The following is an 18,230-nucleotide window of genomic DNA, read 5'->3' on the forward strand; positions in this document are numbered from 1 at the left end:
AGCCACTCTGACTGGCATGAGATGGTATCTGAGTGTGGTTTTGATTTGTATTTCCCTGATGAGGAGTGACTTTGAGCATCTTTTCATGTGTCTGTTGGCCATCTGGATGTCTTCTTTAGAGAAGTGTCTATTCATGTTTTCTGCCCATTTCTTCACTGGATTATTTGTTTTTTGGGTGTGGAGTTCGGTGAATTCTTTATAGATTTTGGATACTGGCCCTTTGTCCGATAGGTCATTTGCAAATATCTTTTCCCATTCTGTCGGTTGCCTTTTAGTTTTGTTGATTGTTTCCTTTGCAGTGCAGAAACTTTTTATCTTCATGAGGACCCAATAGTTCATTTTTGCTTTTAATTCCCTGGCCTTTGGGGATGTGTCAAGTAAGAAATTGCTGTGGCTGAGGTCAGAGAGGTCTTTTCCTGCTTTCTCCCCTAGGATTTTGATGGTTTCCTGTTGCACATTCAGGTCCTTTATCCATTTTGAGTTTATTTTTGTGAATGGTGTAAGAAAGTGGTCTAGTTTCATTCTTCTGCATGTTGCTGACCAGTTCTCCCAGCACCATTTGTTAGAGACTGTCTTTTTTCCATTGGATATTCTTTCCTCTTTGTCAAAGATTAGTTGACCATACTTTTGTGGGTCTAATTCTAGAGTCTCTGTTCTATTCCATTGGTCTATGTGTCTGTTTTTGTGCCAATACCATGCTGTCTTGATGATGATAGCTTTGTAGTAGAGGCTAAAGTCTGGGATTGTGATGCCTCCTGCTTAATTTTTTTTTCTTAAAGCACACTTAATGAACAGTTTAAGTAAAAGCAAATGAAAAATTCAGATACTTGTCCTTCAGTTTCAAAGACAAATGAGAGACATGATTTTTTTTTTTTTTAATTTTTTTTTAATGTTTATTTATTTTTGAGACAGAGAGAGACAGAGCATGAATGGGGGAGGGGCAGAGAGAGAGGGAGACACAGAATCGGAAGCAGGCTCCAGGCTCTGAGCCATCAGCCCAGAGCCTGACACGGGGCTCGAACTCACCAACCGTGAGATCGTGACCTGAGCTGAAGTCGGTCGCTCAACCGACTCAACCTGAGCCACCCAGGCACCCTGATGGTTTGGTTTTTATTCAGGTATATCATGTTATATAAACTCACTCAATGTATATCACACTCTTGAAACATCTCCAAGGATTCTGCATTTAGGGCTTTTCAAACTTCTGGCCAAGGTCAAGTAGAATATCACATATGTAGTCTTTTTTTATCCACCCTGTCTAGGACAATGCCACTGATACTGTTTCTGTATAAGAGCATGAGGTCTTGATTATTGTAGCTATATAATAAGTCTTGAAATTCGGTAGACAGATTCTTCCCAATTTCTTCTTTTTTCAAAAATAGTTTTAAGTGTTTTAGGTCTTTTGACTTTTAATATAAATTTTGTAATCCTGTTTATATCGACAAAAAGTATTGCTGGGATTTTGGTAGGAATTGCATTAAACTACATATCAATTTGGGGAGAGTTGACATCTTTACCATGCTGAGTCTTCCCTTCCACAAATAATGGTATGTCTCTCCATTTATTTAGATCTTCTTTGATTTCTTTTATTGGCATTGTGTATTTTTAAGTATACAAGTCCTGTCCATGTTTCATTAGATATATACCTGAGTATTTCATTTTTTGAGAGATTGTAAATGGTATTATATTTTTCAATTTGGTGTCCAATGTATTCATTGTTAGTATACAGAATCACAATTGAGATTTTTGTTTATTTAGTATCCTGTGACCTTGTTGAATTCATCTATTAGTTCTAGGAGGTTGTGGGTTTTTTTTTTTTTAAGATTCCTTGAGTTTTTCTATGTAGAAAATCAAGTCATCTGCAAATAGGGATTGTTTTATTTCTTCCTTTTTGATATGTATGTCTTTTCTTGCCTCACTGCACTGGTTAGAACCTACAGCTTTATGTTGAGTGAGAGTGGTGAGAACAGATCATTACCAATCTGAGGGAGAAAGCTTTCAACTTTTTCCCAGTATGATGTTAGCTATAGTTTTTTGAATACGACCTTTATCAAGTTGAGGATGTTTTCTTCTTAGTGTTCTGAGATTTAAAAAAAAATCATGACTAGGTATTGGATTTTGTCCAGTGCTTTTTCTGCATTGATTGATCAAATGATTTATCTTCTTTAACCTGTTAATTTGATTGATTTTTGAATATTGAAACAGCTTTGCATCCCTGGGTGGGGGGGGGGGGGGAAACCCGCTTAATCATGGTGTATCATTCTTTTAACAGATTGTTGAATTCTACTTGGAGTTCCATTTGCTAATATTATGTTAAAGGTTTTTACATCTGTTCTCATGAGGGATATAGGTTGGTAGTTTTATTTTTTTGTATGTTTTTAGAGTTTATTTATTAAATTAAAAAATGTTTATTATTTTTGAGAGAGAGAGAGAGAGAGTGTGAGCAGGGGAGGGGCAGAGAGAGAGAGGAAAACACAGAATATGAAGCAGACTTAAGGCTCTGAGCTGACAGGACAGAGCCTGACATCAGGCTTGAACTCATGAACCGTGAGATCATGACCTGAGCTTAAGTAGGAAGCTTAACTGACTGAGCCACCCAGGCACCCCTAAAGTTTATTTATTTATTTTGAGAGAGAGGGAGAGAGCATGTGTGCACATGAGTTGTGGAAGGGTACAGAGAGAGAGGGAGAGAGAGAATCCTAAGCAGGCTCTGCGCTGTTAGCACAGAGCCTGACGTAGGGCTGGATCTCAGGAACTGTTAGATCATGACCTAAGCTGAAATCAAGAGTTGGACACTCAACCTACTGAGCCACCCAGGTGCCCCATTTTTGTATTGTTTTTGTCTGGATTTGGCATTTGGGTAATAATACTGGCTTAAAATGAATTGGAAGGTGTATCCTCCTATTGTACTTTCTAGAAGAGATTGTATACAATTGTTGTTAATTCTTCCTTAAACATTTGGTAGAATTCTCCAGTGAAACCATCTGGGCCTGAAGGGTTTTTTTTTCCTTTGTTTTGGTATTTTTTAAATTATGAATTCAATTTTCTCAGCATTTACAAGGCTATTCAAATTACTTTCTATTGGGTGATTTGTGGCAGTTTGTGTTTCTTGAGAAAGTGGGTCATTTCATTTACTGTTATATGTATATGTGTAGAGTTGTTCATGGTGTTCCTTTACTTTTCTTTTGATGTTTGCATGGTCTAAATTGATGTCCCCTGTTTAATTCCTTATATTGGTAACTTGTGTATTGTCTTTTTTTCCTTCTCAGTTTTGCTAGAAGTTTATCAATTTTATCAGTCTTTTCAAAGACCAGCTGTTTGTTTCACTGATTTCCCTTTAATGTTTTTCCTTCTGCTTGATTGGGATTATTTTGCTTTTCTTGTTTTGGTTCTTGAGTTGGGAGCCTAGATTATTGCTTTTAGACTGTTACTCTTAGTGCTATAAAATTTCCTCTAAGCACTGTTTTAGCTGTACCCCACACATTTTGATAGTTTGTGCTTTCATTTTCACTCAGTTCAATTAAATTGTTTTTTACCTTGAGATTTCATCCTTGACCTAAGGATTATTTAGAAGTTGTTTAGTTTCCAAGTATTTTAAGATTTTTCCTTTATCTTTCTGCTACTGAACTTTAGTTTCATTCCAAACTTTTAGTTTGATTCCATTGTGGTTGTGGTTGTTATCTTAAGATAACAATTCTTTTAAGTTTTTGAGGTTTATTTTATAGCCCCGGACATGATCTGTCTTGGTATGTGTTCCATAAGCCCTTGAAAATCATGTGTATTCTGCTGTTATTGGGTGGAGTGTTCCATAAATATTGATTAGATCTTGTTGTTGAATGCGTTGTTGAGTTATTTTATATTTTATTTTCTGTCTAGTTGTTCCTAGTTGTTCCATAAATTGCTGAGAAAGGGGTGTTGAAGTCTCCAACTGTAATTGAGGATTTGTCTCTTTCTCTTTTCAGAAGAGAGTTTTGTCTCTTTCTCTTTTCTCTTTGTCTTTTCTCTTTTGACTTCCATATCTTGCAGCTCTCTTTTTTGTCTATACACATTTAGAATTGCTGTCTTCTTAGTGGACTGACCCTTTTATCATTATATAATGTCTTTCCCCATCTCTAGTAATTTTCTTTGCTATGAAGTCTACTCCTACTTTCCTTGGTTACTGTTTATGTGATATATAGTTTTCTATTATTTTACTTTCAACCTCCAATTTCATTACATTTGAAGAGAGTTTCTTGTAGATAGCATATAATTGGGTTAGGTTTTGAAGTCTACTCTGCCAATCTTGGTCTTCTAATTGATACATGAAAATCATTTATGTTTAATGCAATTATTGATATGTAAATATTGATATGTTAATATGTCAATAAGCCTGCCATTTCATTTTTTGTTTTCTCTTTATTCTGTTTGCTTTTCCTGCCTTGAATATTTTCCATATTCAATATTGAATATTTCCTACTTGAATATTTTTCAAATTCCATTTTGATTTGTGTATGGTATTTCTGAGTATATTTTTTTGTATATATTTTTTTCATGGCTGCTTTAGATATTACATTATATATACACATAACTTACTATAGTCTGTTGATGTTGTTATTTTACCAGTTTAAGGGGAGTATAGAAACCTTACCTCTTTATGTGCCCTTAGCCTCTCCCATTTATAATGTAATTGTCTTAAATATTTCCTTTCTATGCATTTAGAACCACATCATTCTATAATTTTTGCTTCATTATCAGTCATAATTTAGACCTCTCCAGTGGAGAAGAAGCTTATTTTATTTACCCATAATTTAGCTACCATGTTCTTACTTCTTTCTTGATGTTCTAAGTTTCCTTCATTTATCATTTCCTTTCTCTCTATTTTTTTTTTCAGGAACTTTCATGCTGTTTTCCATATTGCCTGTACCAATTTACAATCCCACCACCAAAGTTTCCCTTTTCTCCATATCCTCACCAACACTTGTTATCTCGTCTTTTTGATAATTGGCATTCTAACAGGTGTGAAGTGGTTTTGATTTCTGTTTCCCTGGTGATAAGTGATGTTCAGCATCTTTTCATGTACCTCTTGGCCATCTGTATTTTCTCTGGAAAAATGTCTATTCAGATCTTTTGTCCGTTTAAAAAATCAGATTATTTTAAAAAAAGTATTATTATTATTTTTGCAATTGAGTTGTATGTGTTCCTTATATATTTTAGATATTACCTTATACTTATAAGTTAGCTGATATACATATCAGGTATATGATTTGCAAATGTTTTCTCCCATTTCATAGATTACCTTTTCATTTTGTTGATTATTCCTTTTTCCCCCAGAAACTTTTTAGTTTGATGTAGTTCCACTTATTTATTTTTCCTTTTGTTTCTTGTGTTTTTGGTGTTATACTGAAAAAGTCATTGCTGAGACCAATGTCAAGAAGCTTTTTTCCCCTATGTTTTTAAAAGGGATTTTATGGTTTCAGGGCTTACATTTAAGTCCTTAATCCATTTTGAGTTAATTTTTGTAAGTGGTATAAGATAGAGGTCCAGTTTCATTCTTCTGCATGTGATTATCCAGTTTTCCCAGCATCACTTATTAAAAAAGACTGGTCTTTCCTCATTGAATATTTTTGGCTTCTTGTCAAATATTAGTTGGTTGTATGTGCATGAGGTTATTTCTGAGCTGTCTTTTCTATTTCACTGGTCTGTATGTCAATTTTTATGCCAGTGCCACACTATTTTAATTACTATAGCTTTGTAGTATAAAGTCAGGAAGTGTGATGACTCCAGCTTTGTTCTTTCTCAAGATTGCTTTGGCTCTTTGGGGTCTTTTGTGGTTCCATATGAATTTTAGATTTTTTTTCCTATTTCTGTAATACCATTGGAATTTTGTAGGGATTGCTTTGAATCTGTAGATGGTTTTGAATAGTATGGGCACTTTAACGATATTAACTCTACAGACACAGTATATCTTTCCATTTATTTGTATCTTCTTCAATTTCTTTCACCAAATTTTATAGCTTTCCATGTAAAGATCTTTTACCTCCTTGGTTATATTTATTTCAAAGTATTTTAATCTTTTTGATGCTATCACAAATAGGATTGTTTTCTTTATTGCTCTTTCATATGTTTTGTTGTTACTGTATAGAAATGCAACTTATAGTTCAATGTTGATGTTGTTTCCAACAACCTTACTGAAATCATTTATGATTTTAATAGTTTTTTTTTTTTTTGTGGAGTCTAGGATTTTCTCTCTATATGTATACATCTCATGTCATCTGAAAACAAAGACAATTTTACTCCTCTAATTTGGGTGCTCCCAAAGGCACTTTTGTCTGTGGGTGGTTGCCAAATTATTGTTGAACAGGGTTACAAGTGAAGAATGTCTTACTTGACCATCTTGCTGTTGCCACTTATCCCCCTTTTCTTCTTTTGTTGAAGCAACCACTATAATGAACTTGTTATATGACATTCTTGTCCACATTTTTTTCTTGTCCACAGTTTTACACATTTATCACATATTTGTATCTAAAGTCTAGCACATCCATGTCTGGTATTGCTTTGCATGTTACAAACATTTATATATTGATAGAGATCAAGTTCATTTATTTTAATTACTGAATAGAATTGTATTGGATAGATATGCCTCATTTTATTTTCATTGATCAATAGTTCACTGCCTTTAATATTTGATTATTATCAAGGCTGCTACTATGTGCATCCCTGGACATGTCTTTTTGTGCAGTAGTTGAGAATTTCTCTGTCAGATTCCAGGAATGAATGAAAGTGCTAGACAATATGGTAATGCATTTTTAATTTTACCTGAAACTGTCAAACTGCTCTCCAAAATGGCAGTACATTCCCACCAGCACTGTGAGTGTTTTTGTTTCCCTCTAATTCTCCAACACTTGATATTTATTGTGCAACTTAAAAAATATTTGAGAGTCTAAAAGATTTGAAATAAGTGATCTCTCAAAAAACACTAACTGTATTCTGTCACATCATGCCATCCCTACCCCCAACCCATCAGGGGTCCTTACATTTAGAATAAAATCTACATTAAAAAAAACAGCCTATTAAAGCTGTACATGGCCTGCCTTCTGCCCAAATCGCTACCATCCCCTAGTGCCATTCTTTGTTGTATTTCAGATGCTGGGGTCATACTGGCCCAACAGAAATGCTGTTTCTTAAGCCAGTTAAACTCAGTTAAACTCTGACCTGCCTTTAAATCTTTATATTTACAGTTCTATCTGCCTGGGCGGTTCTGTTCCCAGTTTGACCATCAGCTTATCCTTGAGGCATCAGGATGAAGGGACAAATATTACTTCCTTAGAGTGGCCTTCCTAGAGCATCCTGTCTATGTAAGGTAGCAATAACATCCTCTCCTTTCCCCATTTATTTCCTATCAGATTGCCCCCTTTCACCTACCACCATTTGTTTATTTGTATTTACTTGTTTACTGTGAACAGGCAATATAGCTTCTTCCCTCCCATCTTCCAAATGTCTAGCAAAATGTCTCTTGAGTTCCATACTAACCTAGGATTATGCAGGAAAGGGGGATTTTGGGAAATGTAGTTCTAGCTCAAGTAGGTTGACACAGTACAAATCTACCACAAATTTAGCATTGTTCTTATGGGTTGGGAAAAGAGAAAGATATTTATTGGATATGTTTTATGGGCCAGGGACCATGCAAGGTAATTTATACATATTTTCACTTAATTCTGAAAACAGTTCTGTGAAGTAGTTGGTATTGTCCTCATTTTATAGAAGACTGTAGCTCTATGAGGTTAAATAGCTTGCTGTATATCATATAGTTACTAAATGATATCATTGGTATTTAAATCCAAGTCTTTCCAATTCCCAAACCCATTCATTTCAATGACATAGTCCCAGTTTTTAAGTACTTAGTTTTATTACTATTTACATCATTTTGGTAGATTAATTTTGTCTTAAAAAAGTAAAGCTGTCAGTGACCATTAGCTTTTTATGTGTAAAAGTGTCCAGTGGGGAGATGATGGCTTGAATTGCCCACTGAAGCCAAGATGACTATCTGGGGCAGAAGGTATCAATTATTTAATTTTAATTTTTTCCCTCTACAAATTATTTTACTGATTTCCCATTATCTTTAACATTCAGTACAATTACTGCTCTTATTTTACAGTTTCTTTTAGATAGAATTGACATAAAGCACTGTACAATTTTAAAGTGTATAGCATAATGACTTGACTTACATAAATTGTGAAATGATTACCACAATAAGTTTAGTTAACATTGAATCTTAATTATTAATGGGAATAGAAATCACCCATAGAAATGTGGTCCTCACAAGAGTTTCCCAAGCTTGTCTGAAGGTTAGAACCATCTGGAGTGCTGGTAAAAAGTATAGATTTCTAAGCCACTCTGCAGGAGATTTGAGTCATAAGGTTTGTAGAGGGGAGACTACCTTTAAACAAATACCCCAAGCAATTTGTATCATAAGGCAAAATTGGGAAAAACTGCCTTACTTTCCACTTCAAGAACTTTTGATGGAGTGGCAGCTAATTTGATTTTGGAAGAAGAAGGTTCCTAGAATTTTAGTAAGAATGGCAGGAGTGCAAGGAATGCCTTGCAGATGCAACCAAATTTCATAGCCAAATATCCATACAACCAAATGTACATAGAAATATGTGAGTACTTGAATAGTCAGGCTTGACACAGTGGAAAAAAATGATAAGGCATTTCAAGAGAGAAATTTATCCAGGAATTAGTAATAAGGGTGTTGGAAGGGCTGGGAAAACAAAACAGAATAAGGTGAGGTTACTCAAAGAGGCATGGAGAAAAAAGGGGAAATAGGGTGATCTGGAACCAAGCAGCTACTGAGGTACCTGCTTTGGAGTTGATTCCCAGGCTTAGCTACCTGAGGCTTAGTCATTGCTAGGGTGGACTGCAAAAAGAGGGGAAGAGAGAGAGGAGAGAGAGGAGGGAGAAAATGAACACTAGTTTCTGCCGTCTTCCTGCTCTTCAGTCTCTTCCAGTGCTTCCCATTGGCTGAACTTGACTGGAATTCAGCTGGGAAACAAGTGTGGGGATTGTAGTCTGCAGTCTGCAGACTGTAGTCTTCGTGATACGAAACAGAACATAAGTGGTGGGAATAGAGCTGAGAGCCAACAGATGATTATTTAATCAACTGGAGGGTCCAGTCAAAACAGGGTCATGGCTTGAGGCAGTCTGTAGCTAGGGGAAAGAAACCCACGTCACTCCTCAAAGCAGGGAGTTGTAAGAGTTCAGGTTGGTAACACTTGTGTCCATTTTACTTAGAAATGTTGCTTAACACCCTCTGTGATATAGTTTATGGCTTAATCAATGGAAAGAGAATCTATTATAATTGTCCAAGTCAGAAGCTGAAACTCCATCCTCAGGGGTGAGTCAAGTCAACAGCCTTATTTTGCAAAACTTACAAATGTTTAAAAAACTTTGGGTTGCCAAATTCAAAAATTATATTTCACACAAAAATAAAAAAAATCCACCTTCTCTTGAAAAGTTGGAATATTTGGCAAATTTGGAATCTCATCCAACATGGCAACAGTCAGCTGGGAGAATTATAGTGGGAGCTCAATTTAGGCAGAGTATATGTTTTTCTTGTGTCTTCCTCACATACATTATGTACCTGGTCTTTATGGGCATTTGAATTTACAATTTCTGGTCTTAATATACCATTATATTTTTAGTTTATAAGTTTATAAAGTTTTAACTTATACATTCATAAAAAGTGTGAGAACAGAGGTTTATCTGTACTTCAGGCAATTTACTACTGTTTATGTGACCTAGTGAGACAAAACATTGACAATGATGATTATGATAGTGGTGAAGGAACTACTAACCATCAGGTGGAAACATCCAGAGGTGAACACTGATCATCTGGGAAGATGTTAAAATTCTCACTCAACATCATTAATCACCCAGGAAATGCAAATCAAAGCCACAGTGAGGTATTACCTCACATCAATCAGAATGGCTAGTCTCCAAAAGATAAGACATAACAAGTATTGGCGAGGATGTGGAAAAAAGGGAACCCTCATGCACCTTGGTGGGAATGTAAATTGGTGTAACCACTGTGGGAAACAGTATAGAGGTTCTTCAAAAAATTAAAAATAGAAATACCATATGATCCAGTAATTCCACTTCTAGGTATTTACCTGAAGATAAGGAAAACACTAATTCAGAAAGACGCATACACCCTTATGTTTATTGCAGCATTATTTACAATAGCAAAGATATGGAAGCAACCCAAGTGTTCATCTATAGTTGAATGGATAAAGAAGACCCACACACACACACACACACACAGAGGAATATTACTCAGCCATAAAAAGAATGATTATCTTGTCATTCACCACAATGTGAATTGACCTAGAAAGTATTATGCTAAGTGAAATACACCATACAGAGAAAGACATATGATTTTACTTATACGTGGAATAAAAAGAACCAAAACAAATACACAATAACAACAAAAACAACAACAAAAAGAAAAAGACTCATAAATACAAGGAACAAACTAGTGGTTGCTAAAGGGAAGGGGAATGGCGGAATAGAGGAAACAGGTGAAGGGGATTAAGAGGGACAAACTTCCAGTTATAAAATAAATAAGCCCCAGTGATGAAAAGTACAGCACAGGAAATATAGTCAATAATGTTATAATAAATACACTTTTAGTGATGAGCATTTCATAATGTATATAATTGTTGTACACCTGAATTTAATATTATATGGCTACTATACTTCAATTAAAAAATATCCTCTCTAGCCCTGAAAAATTAGCTCTTGACTGTAAACAAAATGTCACATTAGTGGAGCTAAAAAATTTGGGTCTAATGTTAAACTCCTGGATATTTAATGTCTTGGTCCCTGCACATCTTTACAGGGGAGAGAAGGATCACCGGTATGTGTAATCCTGTATCCTATTTCCTCAGTAAACAAGTAACTCTAGAAACACTTAGCAATAGCTTGGTGACCACCCTGAATTCTAAGAAACTTCAAAAATCAACTTGCAGCTGGGCAGGATCTTTGATTAGAAACTTTTTCAAAGATACTTTCCTTCACATCAGCATACAGTTATTATCTGGTTTTGCTACTAATATTTTAGGAAGTGTTTGAGCATAATTCTATAAAGAATTTTTTTTCCAGCTGACCATGGGTCAGTATCTTGCCTCTACATTGGCATATGAGTGTTATCAAGGAGCTGAAAAGATCATTCATTGTATTACTTATGTAAAAACGGGCATAAAGCTTAGAACTTCAAAGATGTATGACTTTCCCAAACTAGGAGAGATGGATGATTATAGGCCTTGCTTGTAGGCAGTGGTCTCCAGAGACTGTCCCCGCCTCCCCTAATTGCTGGCATCTCTGTTGCAGTGATGAAAAGCTTGGACATTTTAGTCTATGTTGGGAATCTGAAGTGGACAAGGGGAAAAGAGCAGCCTTCCTAAATGCCTTCCCTTTCATTATCTGAAAAAAAAAAAAAGAAGAGAAAAAGCAGAATTTTATTAGAATACATTTATATCAGGGAAACCATAAGACATTTACTCATTATACTTATTATAAAGTTAATGAGAACGATGAGTCAGTTTTCATGAACACATACATATGAAATCAGGTTCTGGGTGATCATTGTGCTCTTCAAACTCAAAATCCAGTTCATTTCTGAATTTTGTTGTGGCTGCAAATACTGAGAAAATTCCAACCCACACAAATCATTAGTTGCAAATGGTGGAAGATTTTAAACAGCAGTTTTTGCAACTTAGAATGTGTTTCAATTAAACAGAGGCAAGAAGAGATTATACGGAATTTTGCACATAAATAAATTAATGTAGTAGCAGGAGTCTGTGTCAGCAACCTCCCAAATGTGTTAACATTTGAGTTACTTAAAAGTTAAACTTCCAAAAATTGTTTCTTAACCACAGTCATATCTTCACATAGTTAAAACACTAATAGTACAAAAAATTTATGATAAAATATAGTAGTTGCTTTTTCTAGCCCTCCCCACCTCGATTCTTTCTCACCAAATACAACTACTTTCAACCACTTGAGCTGTTTCTTTGAGTGTTTACCTTCACATCTCTCAATAATCTTGTTCAAATTTTTCTTGAATAACCTGTTTGGAATATTATCTGTTATCTTTCTTTTATGTTGACTGAGGATTGTATAGGTCCCTACTCTCTCCTGCCTCCTACACTTTTGCCACTCCTCATTTTCTCAGTAGCACAAACTTTGGTGAAGTTAGTGTTAACATTGTATGTCAACTATACTTAAATAAAAAAGAAATTAGTGTTTACACTGTAATGACAATGTAAATATTGTTTGCTGCTGACCGTCATTTACTGTGGTTATTTCTGCTACAACTTTATTTTTCCTGGAGTTAATAACTGCTTTATTTTTTTTCACTTGTTTAGTTTACTATGTGACTGTTATGGGCTGAATTATGGCCCCCTCCCCAAATTCATATGTTGAAGTCCTCACCCTCAGTACTGCAGAATGTGACTGTGTTTGGAAACAGGGCATGTAGAGAGGTGATTACGTAAATATGAGGTCATTAAGGTGGGCCCTAATCAATATGACTCGTGTCCATATAAGAAGAAATTCGGACACAGATCCTTAAGAGTCTTTAAGCCAAGGAGGGGCCTTAGAAGAAACCCACCTTACCAACACTTTGATCTCGAACTTCCAGCCTCCAGAACTGAGAGAAAATAAATTTCTATTGTTTAAGCCTTCCAGATGGTCCAATGAACTTACTGAGAATTTTTTCCAAACACTTAAGAGTTCCAAACAGCCTGTCAATTCCACTTTTCCTCCCCTTTTCTCTTATTGCCTTTTTTCAGTTAAAGCACAGGCTAATACAGAACCTGGATACTCCACTCTCCTCAGAATACCTGACTTGGAGAACCAAGTATAGGCTGGATTTCAGCCCCACTGATCTGGATGGAGGTGGAGTACCTGTGTGCCAGACATGAACTGTACAGCTGCACTCAGTGCCCTCCTGTATGTCTTCCTGCTCTAGTCTGTGCTCTTGTCCTCAAGTCCCTTGCTGGGGTACTCAGGCTTCCCTTCACCCCTGTCCTTGTCTGCATCATTTGTTTTCTGGATCCTATGTTATCCTTTTTTTGGTTTACTCCCTTCTTTTGCCAAAGCAAGATTTCCAGTAATTTTCTTTTTTAAAAAGTGTTTATTCATTTGTTTTGAGAGAGAGACAGAGAGCACGAGTGGGGGAAGGGTAGAGAGAGAGAGAGAGAGAGAGGGAGAGAGAAAATCCTAAGCAGGCTCTGCATTGTCAGTGTAGAGCCCAATGTGGGGCTCCATTCCATGAACCATGAGGTCATGACCTGAGCTGAAACCAAGATCCGGCTGCTTAACCATCTGAGCCACCCAGGTGCCCCTCCAGTAATTTTTTAAGAACAATATATGGGAAAACAAATCTTGAATCCTTAAATATCTGAAAATGTCTGTATTGTACCTTTACACTCGACCAATAGTTTGGTCAATTAGAAATAATTTGAGATTAAGAATAATTTTTCCTGGAGAAATGGGAACTCTCTTGCACTGTTGGTGGGAATGCAAACTGGTGCAGCTGCTCTGGAAAACAGTGTGGAGGTTTCTCAAAAAATTAAAAATAGAACTACCCTATGACCCAGCTAGGGGGTCATTTGGCTAGGAATTTACCCAAGGGATATAGGATTGCTGATGCATTGGAGCACATGGACCCCAATGTTTATAGCAGCACTCTCAACAATAGCCAAATTATGGAAAGAGCCTAAATGTCCATCAACTGATGAATGGATAAAGAAGATGTGGTTTATATATATATTGGAATACTACTTGGCAATGAGAAAGAATGAAATCTGGCCATTTGCAGCAATGTGGATGGAACTGGAGGGTATTATGCTAAGTGAAGTAAGTCAGGCAGAGAAAGACAGATACCATATGTTTTCACCCATATGTGGATCTTGAGAAACTTAACAGAAGGCCATGGGGGAGGGGGAGAGGGAAGAAAGTTACAGAGAGGGAGGGAGGCAAACCATAAGAGACTCTTAAGGACTGAGAACAAACTGAGGGTTGATTGGGGGGGTGGGGGAGAGTGGAAAGTGAGTGATGGGTATTGAGGAGGTCACCTGTTGGGATGAGCACTGGGTGTTGTATGGAAATCAATTTGACAATAAATTATATTAAAAAAATAATTTTTCCCTCAGAACTTTTGAAGTTATTGGTCTACCATATTCTGTCACCTAGTGTTAAAAGCTCCAGGGTCTTTCTGATGATCAGATTACGTGAATTGGTATAGATGAGTAATTTTGAGATCCACTTAAAAACAGTAGTTGGCAATTGTGCATCTAAAATTATGCAAGAATAATGTGATTTTACATTGTGGAATAATACATGCAAAAGCACTTAAACTTTGAAATGCTAGCTATGAGAAATGTTCTTATCACAGTTTTGACCTCAGTTGGAGGGGTGTGAGATAATATGGAAGAGAAAGACCCTTCTGATGATGTGGAATGCAGTTTATTTTAGGCTTGATTAAAATTTGGGGTAGGGAATCCAGTCATTTTAAGGAAGCATAGAGAAATGGCTTTTCGCATGATATCTAAGGAGGCTTCACCCTGAAACAGGCCGCAAAATTACTGTCAGTGAATGTTCTGTGGCTACAAGGAAATCGTGTGCTCTAGAATTCATTCAACAAATGTTCACGGAACACGGTCATGTGGCAGGCCGTGTGCTGGGGTCTGGGGATGGAGGAGTGAGCCAGACAGACCTGGCCTCTGCCCTCTTGGTGTCTGCTCTGAGTGCAGGAGAATACATTAAGCAGTAACTTAAAGTAACATGGGTTTTTTTTTTTTTTTTAACAGAGTGCAAGGGGCAATGGGAAGGTCGGGGGTGGGGGCGGGGCAGACCCTAATCCAGGGAGCATGTGAGTCAGACTGCTAGGGGAGGGGAGGTTGACAAGAGTAAAGAATGGGTGGGATGAGCCATGTGGAGTGCCCAGAAGGGAAGAGAGCTCCAGACAAGGAAGTAGTGTCTGCTGGGCATGGGAGGAAAGTGGTATTTTAGGGACCTGAACACTATCTGTGTGGCTATACCATGTGGGGCAGGAGATGGTGTGACAAAGCTGGGGAATTCAGCAGGGTTGCAGCCATGAAGAGATTAGGTCTTGATCCTGATAGCAACAGGAAATCATTGCAAGGTTTTGTGAAGGGGAATGACATGATCGGATTTGCTTTTTAAAAAGAACACTTTGAAGGGATAGAGGAAAGAGTGGAAGCAGCCAACCAGCTTGTACTCATCCAGGGGAGAGATGAGGTGGCCTGAATACATGTTGGTGGGGTCAGAAGGAAGTGGGAAGAGTTTGGAGATACAGGAAGACAAAATTGACTGAAGTGCCATTTTGTTCTCCTGAAAGAGAGTGTTTTCTCCAGGGGTGAGAGTGGCTGCAGTATGTAGAGGAAGATGAGACAGGGATGGTGGGACAGTGACCAGTAAGAAGGAACCCCCAGGGTAACACAGTTCCTGTAGGTCAGGGCCCATAGGAGTCTCCATCCAGGCAAATGTAAGAATCAGGAAATTGTGTTTCAAAGGCCCAGGGTTGAACAAGTTTCTGATGTAGAGACAGCAGTGGGGTGGAGGGTCAGAGCGTCAAGAATTCAGGTGGTTGGCAAGAAAGTCAGCTAAAGTCCACTTAGAAGTGCAAGGAAGCCTTAGTGCTGGTTCATGATTCTGACTGAGCAGGGTTCTCTGAACTCTCTATGAGGGTAGGAGTGCTCTCGGCTTCCTACTGAGGGCAGGAGACTGGATAAGTAAGGATTCCCACCAGTTTTTCCCATTCTCAGGATGCAGATGTGGGTGAGATATGGCTCTTCAGAGGTGACTCAGCTGTACCAGTATGACAAAAAAGCCATGTGTCCCAAAGTATAGTTCTGTGAATACTATTCAAGAAGGGGAGGGGTGCCTGGTGGCTCAGTCAGTTGAGAGTCCAACTTTGGCTCAGGTGGTAATCTCAAGGTCTGTGAGTTCAAGCCCTGCATCAGGTTCTCTGCTGTCAGCGCAGAGCCTGCTTTGGGTCCTCTGTCCCACCCCCCTTCTCTCTGCATATCCCCTGCTAGCTCTCTCTCTCTCTCAATAAACAAACATTAAAATAAAGAAGGGGACGTAGTATATTCCATTGCCCAAATGTATTTGTTCACAGAACCTTTTTCTCACGGAGCATCTCACAGAATGGGAAGGTCAGAGAAGGTGGCTTTTCAGCTGCAACTTGAAAAGTATGTTGGAGTCTGCCTGTTGGATAAGCAGCAGCTGGGGGAAGTTTGGGAAGGGGTGGAAGTGTGCTCCAGGCACCATAATTGGCTCAGAGAGATGAGCACACTCACACATCACACAGGATGTGTTTCACTGGGATGTGAATCACTGGAAACGCTTTGGGCCTGTGGAAGAAAATGTCTGATGCAGGAATGAGTGAAAAATATGGAAGCATGGAGCTAAGATTAGTCTATGGGAGTTGGCTAACAATGAACAACATGGAATTTTCACATCCTTTGCAAAGCCAGGGGAGAGGGAGCATTACCTAAGATGGAAAGAGTATCCCCTGGGCCTATTTGGGTTTGAGGTTTTGTCCTTGACCAGTTGGGTGAATGGTTTATTGGCATTCTGTGCAAACAGATTAAAGTGAATTTGTTTATGGCTTTCAACCCTAAAATGACAAAGTTCCTTGTTGGGGATTTATGCTTCACTAAGAGGCTGCGACATGCTGTTATAATAACAAAGTGACCATAAGAGGGCGCCAAAGACAAAAGTATGTTGCTATTTTCTGGCAGAATGAATTCAACAGAGCACTATCTTAAAATAGGGCATGAAAGGGAAGGGGAGAGATCTGAAGAGGGCAAGGAGAAAAAAGAAGAAAGGATAAACTCACTGACAGAGGGTTACAGATTCATATATAGTCTTGGTAGCAAAGTGGGAAAATATAGAACAAAACAAAATCTACCCATTATTCAAGTAGTCTGCTTTAAAAGATTTTAGAAAGAGACTTAAATATATAATATCTTTCCAGAGTATAGTTTGTGTTTTGCCTCCAGACCCTGAAAGCATTTGTGGGTGAATAGGCCTCTCCTCTTTGAAGACAATGTCTGTCTTTCTCCAGGCTCTAAGTGCAGATAATGCCTTCAGTTGGTGGGTCAGGACAGACTGAAACCGGGAGAAAGGACATTTCTTCCTGGGTTGCTTCTTAGGGGAAAGATGAAATTCTATTTCAATATATTTAAATTGTCCAGGAGCCACTTAAATAGTAATACTTGTTCTTTGTTTTTCAAATTACTGAGGCACATCTCAGGCTTCTCAGCTTTTATTTCTGTGATGTTAACATGTATAAGCAATGCCCATGCATTGAAAGCTTTAATAGAATCATAGGACTTTAAGACTTATTCAAATTATTTAAAAATGCCTGTTTGGATGATGAAAAATTAAATGTTTTTTTACCTCTCCTTTCCCAGTAGTTTATATTTATGAACAGCTAAAATGCTAACCTTCATTAAAATAAATGGATTTCAAAAAATTCTATGATTCGTGACAGACTGTTTGGAATTTTTATTAAATAACACAGGAATTTATCTTGAGTTTTTTTTTTTTTTTTTTTTTTTTTTTTTTTTTTTTTTTAGCCCAGGAGTATAATGCAAGAATTGCTCCTTTAAGGAAATGGAGCTCTTTCTCTGGTGCCACATCTCCCAGTGAAAGCAGAGGAATTCAGCTTATAAATAACCATCCATTAGGAAGTCCCAAAGATCCTGAAAACCTTATGCTGTCTGGTCTTCTTTGGATACCTAGACAACTTTAAATAGATTGACCAGAGACTGTAAACTAATTTGTCAGATTGGGAGACTGGTTTCTAGAGTGAAAACTTGTGCCTCGCTGACCATATATTTTTTCTTTTCTTTTTCCTTATTGGTGAGGGTGTTAAAGAAAAGTTGTATGGGTGTGATGCTTGCTTAAGCTTAAAAAGATCCCACTAAACAATAAATCTCTGATAGTGCTTAACATTGAATGCTGTTTCCATGGAACTGAGGAAGCTGTTTTTATACAAGAGAGGAACCAGGCACAGAGATAATAAACAAGGTTAGGGATAAATGAGTACCTCGTGAATACATAAGTGCTAAAAGTGGGGATTTTGTGGGATCAGTGTTTTGATGCATCTGTAATAGGTGCATCAGAAAGAGATGAAGGACAGGAAATTCTTCAGG

This window comes from Prionailurus viverrinus, chromosome C2, assembly GCF_022837055.1.
Source record: "Prionailurus viverrinus isolate Anna chromosome C2, UM_Priviv_1.0, whole genome shotgun sequence".
NCBI lineage: Eukaryota > Metazoa > Chordata > Mammalia > Carnivora > Felidae > Prionailurus > Prionailurus viverrinus.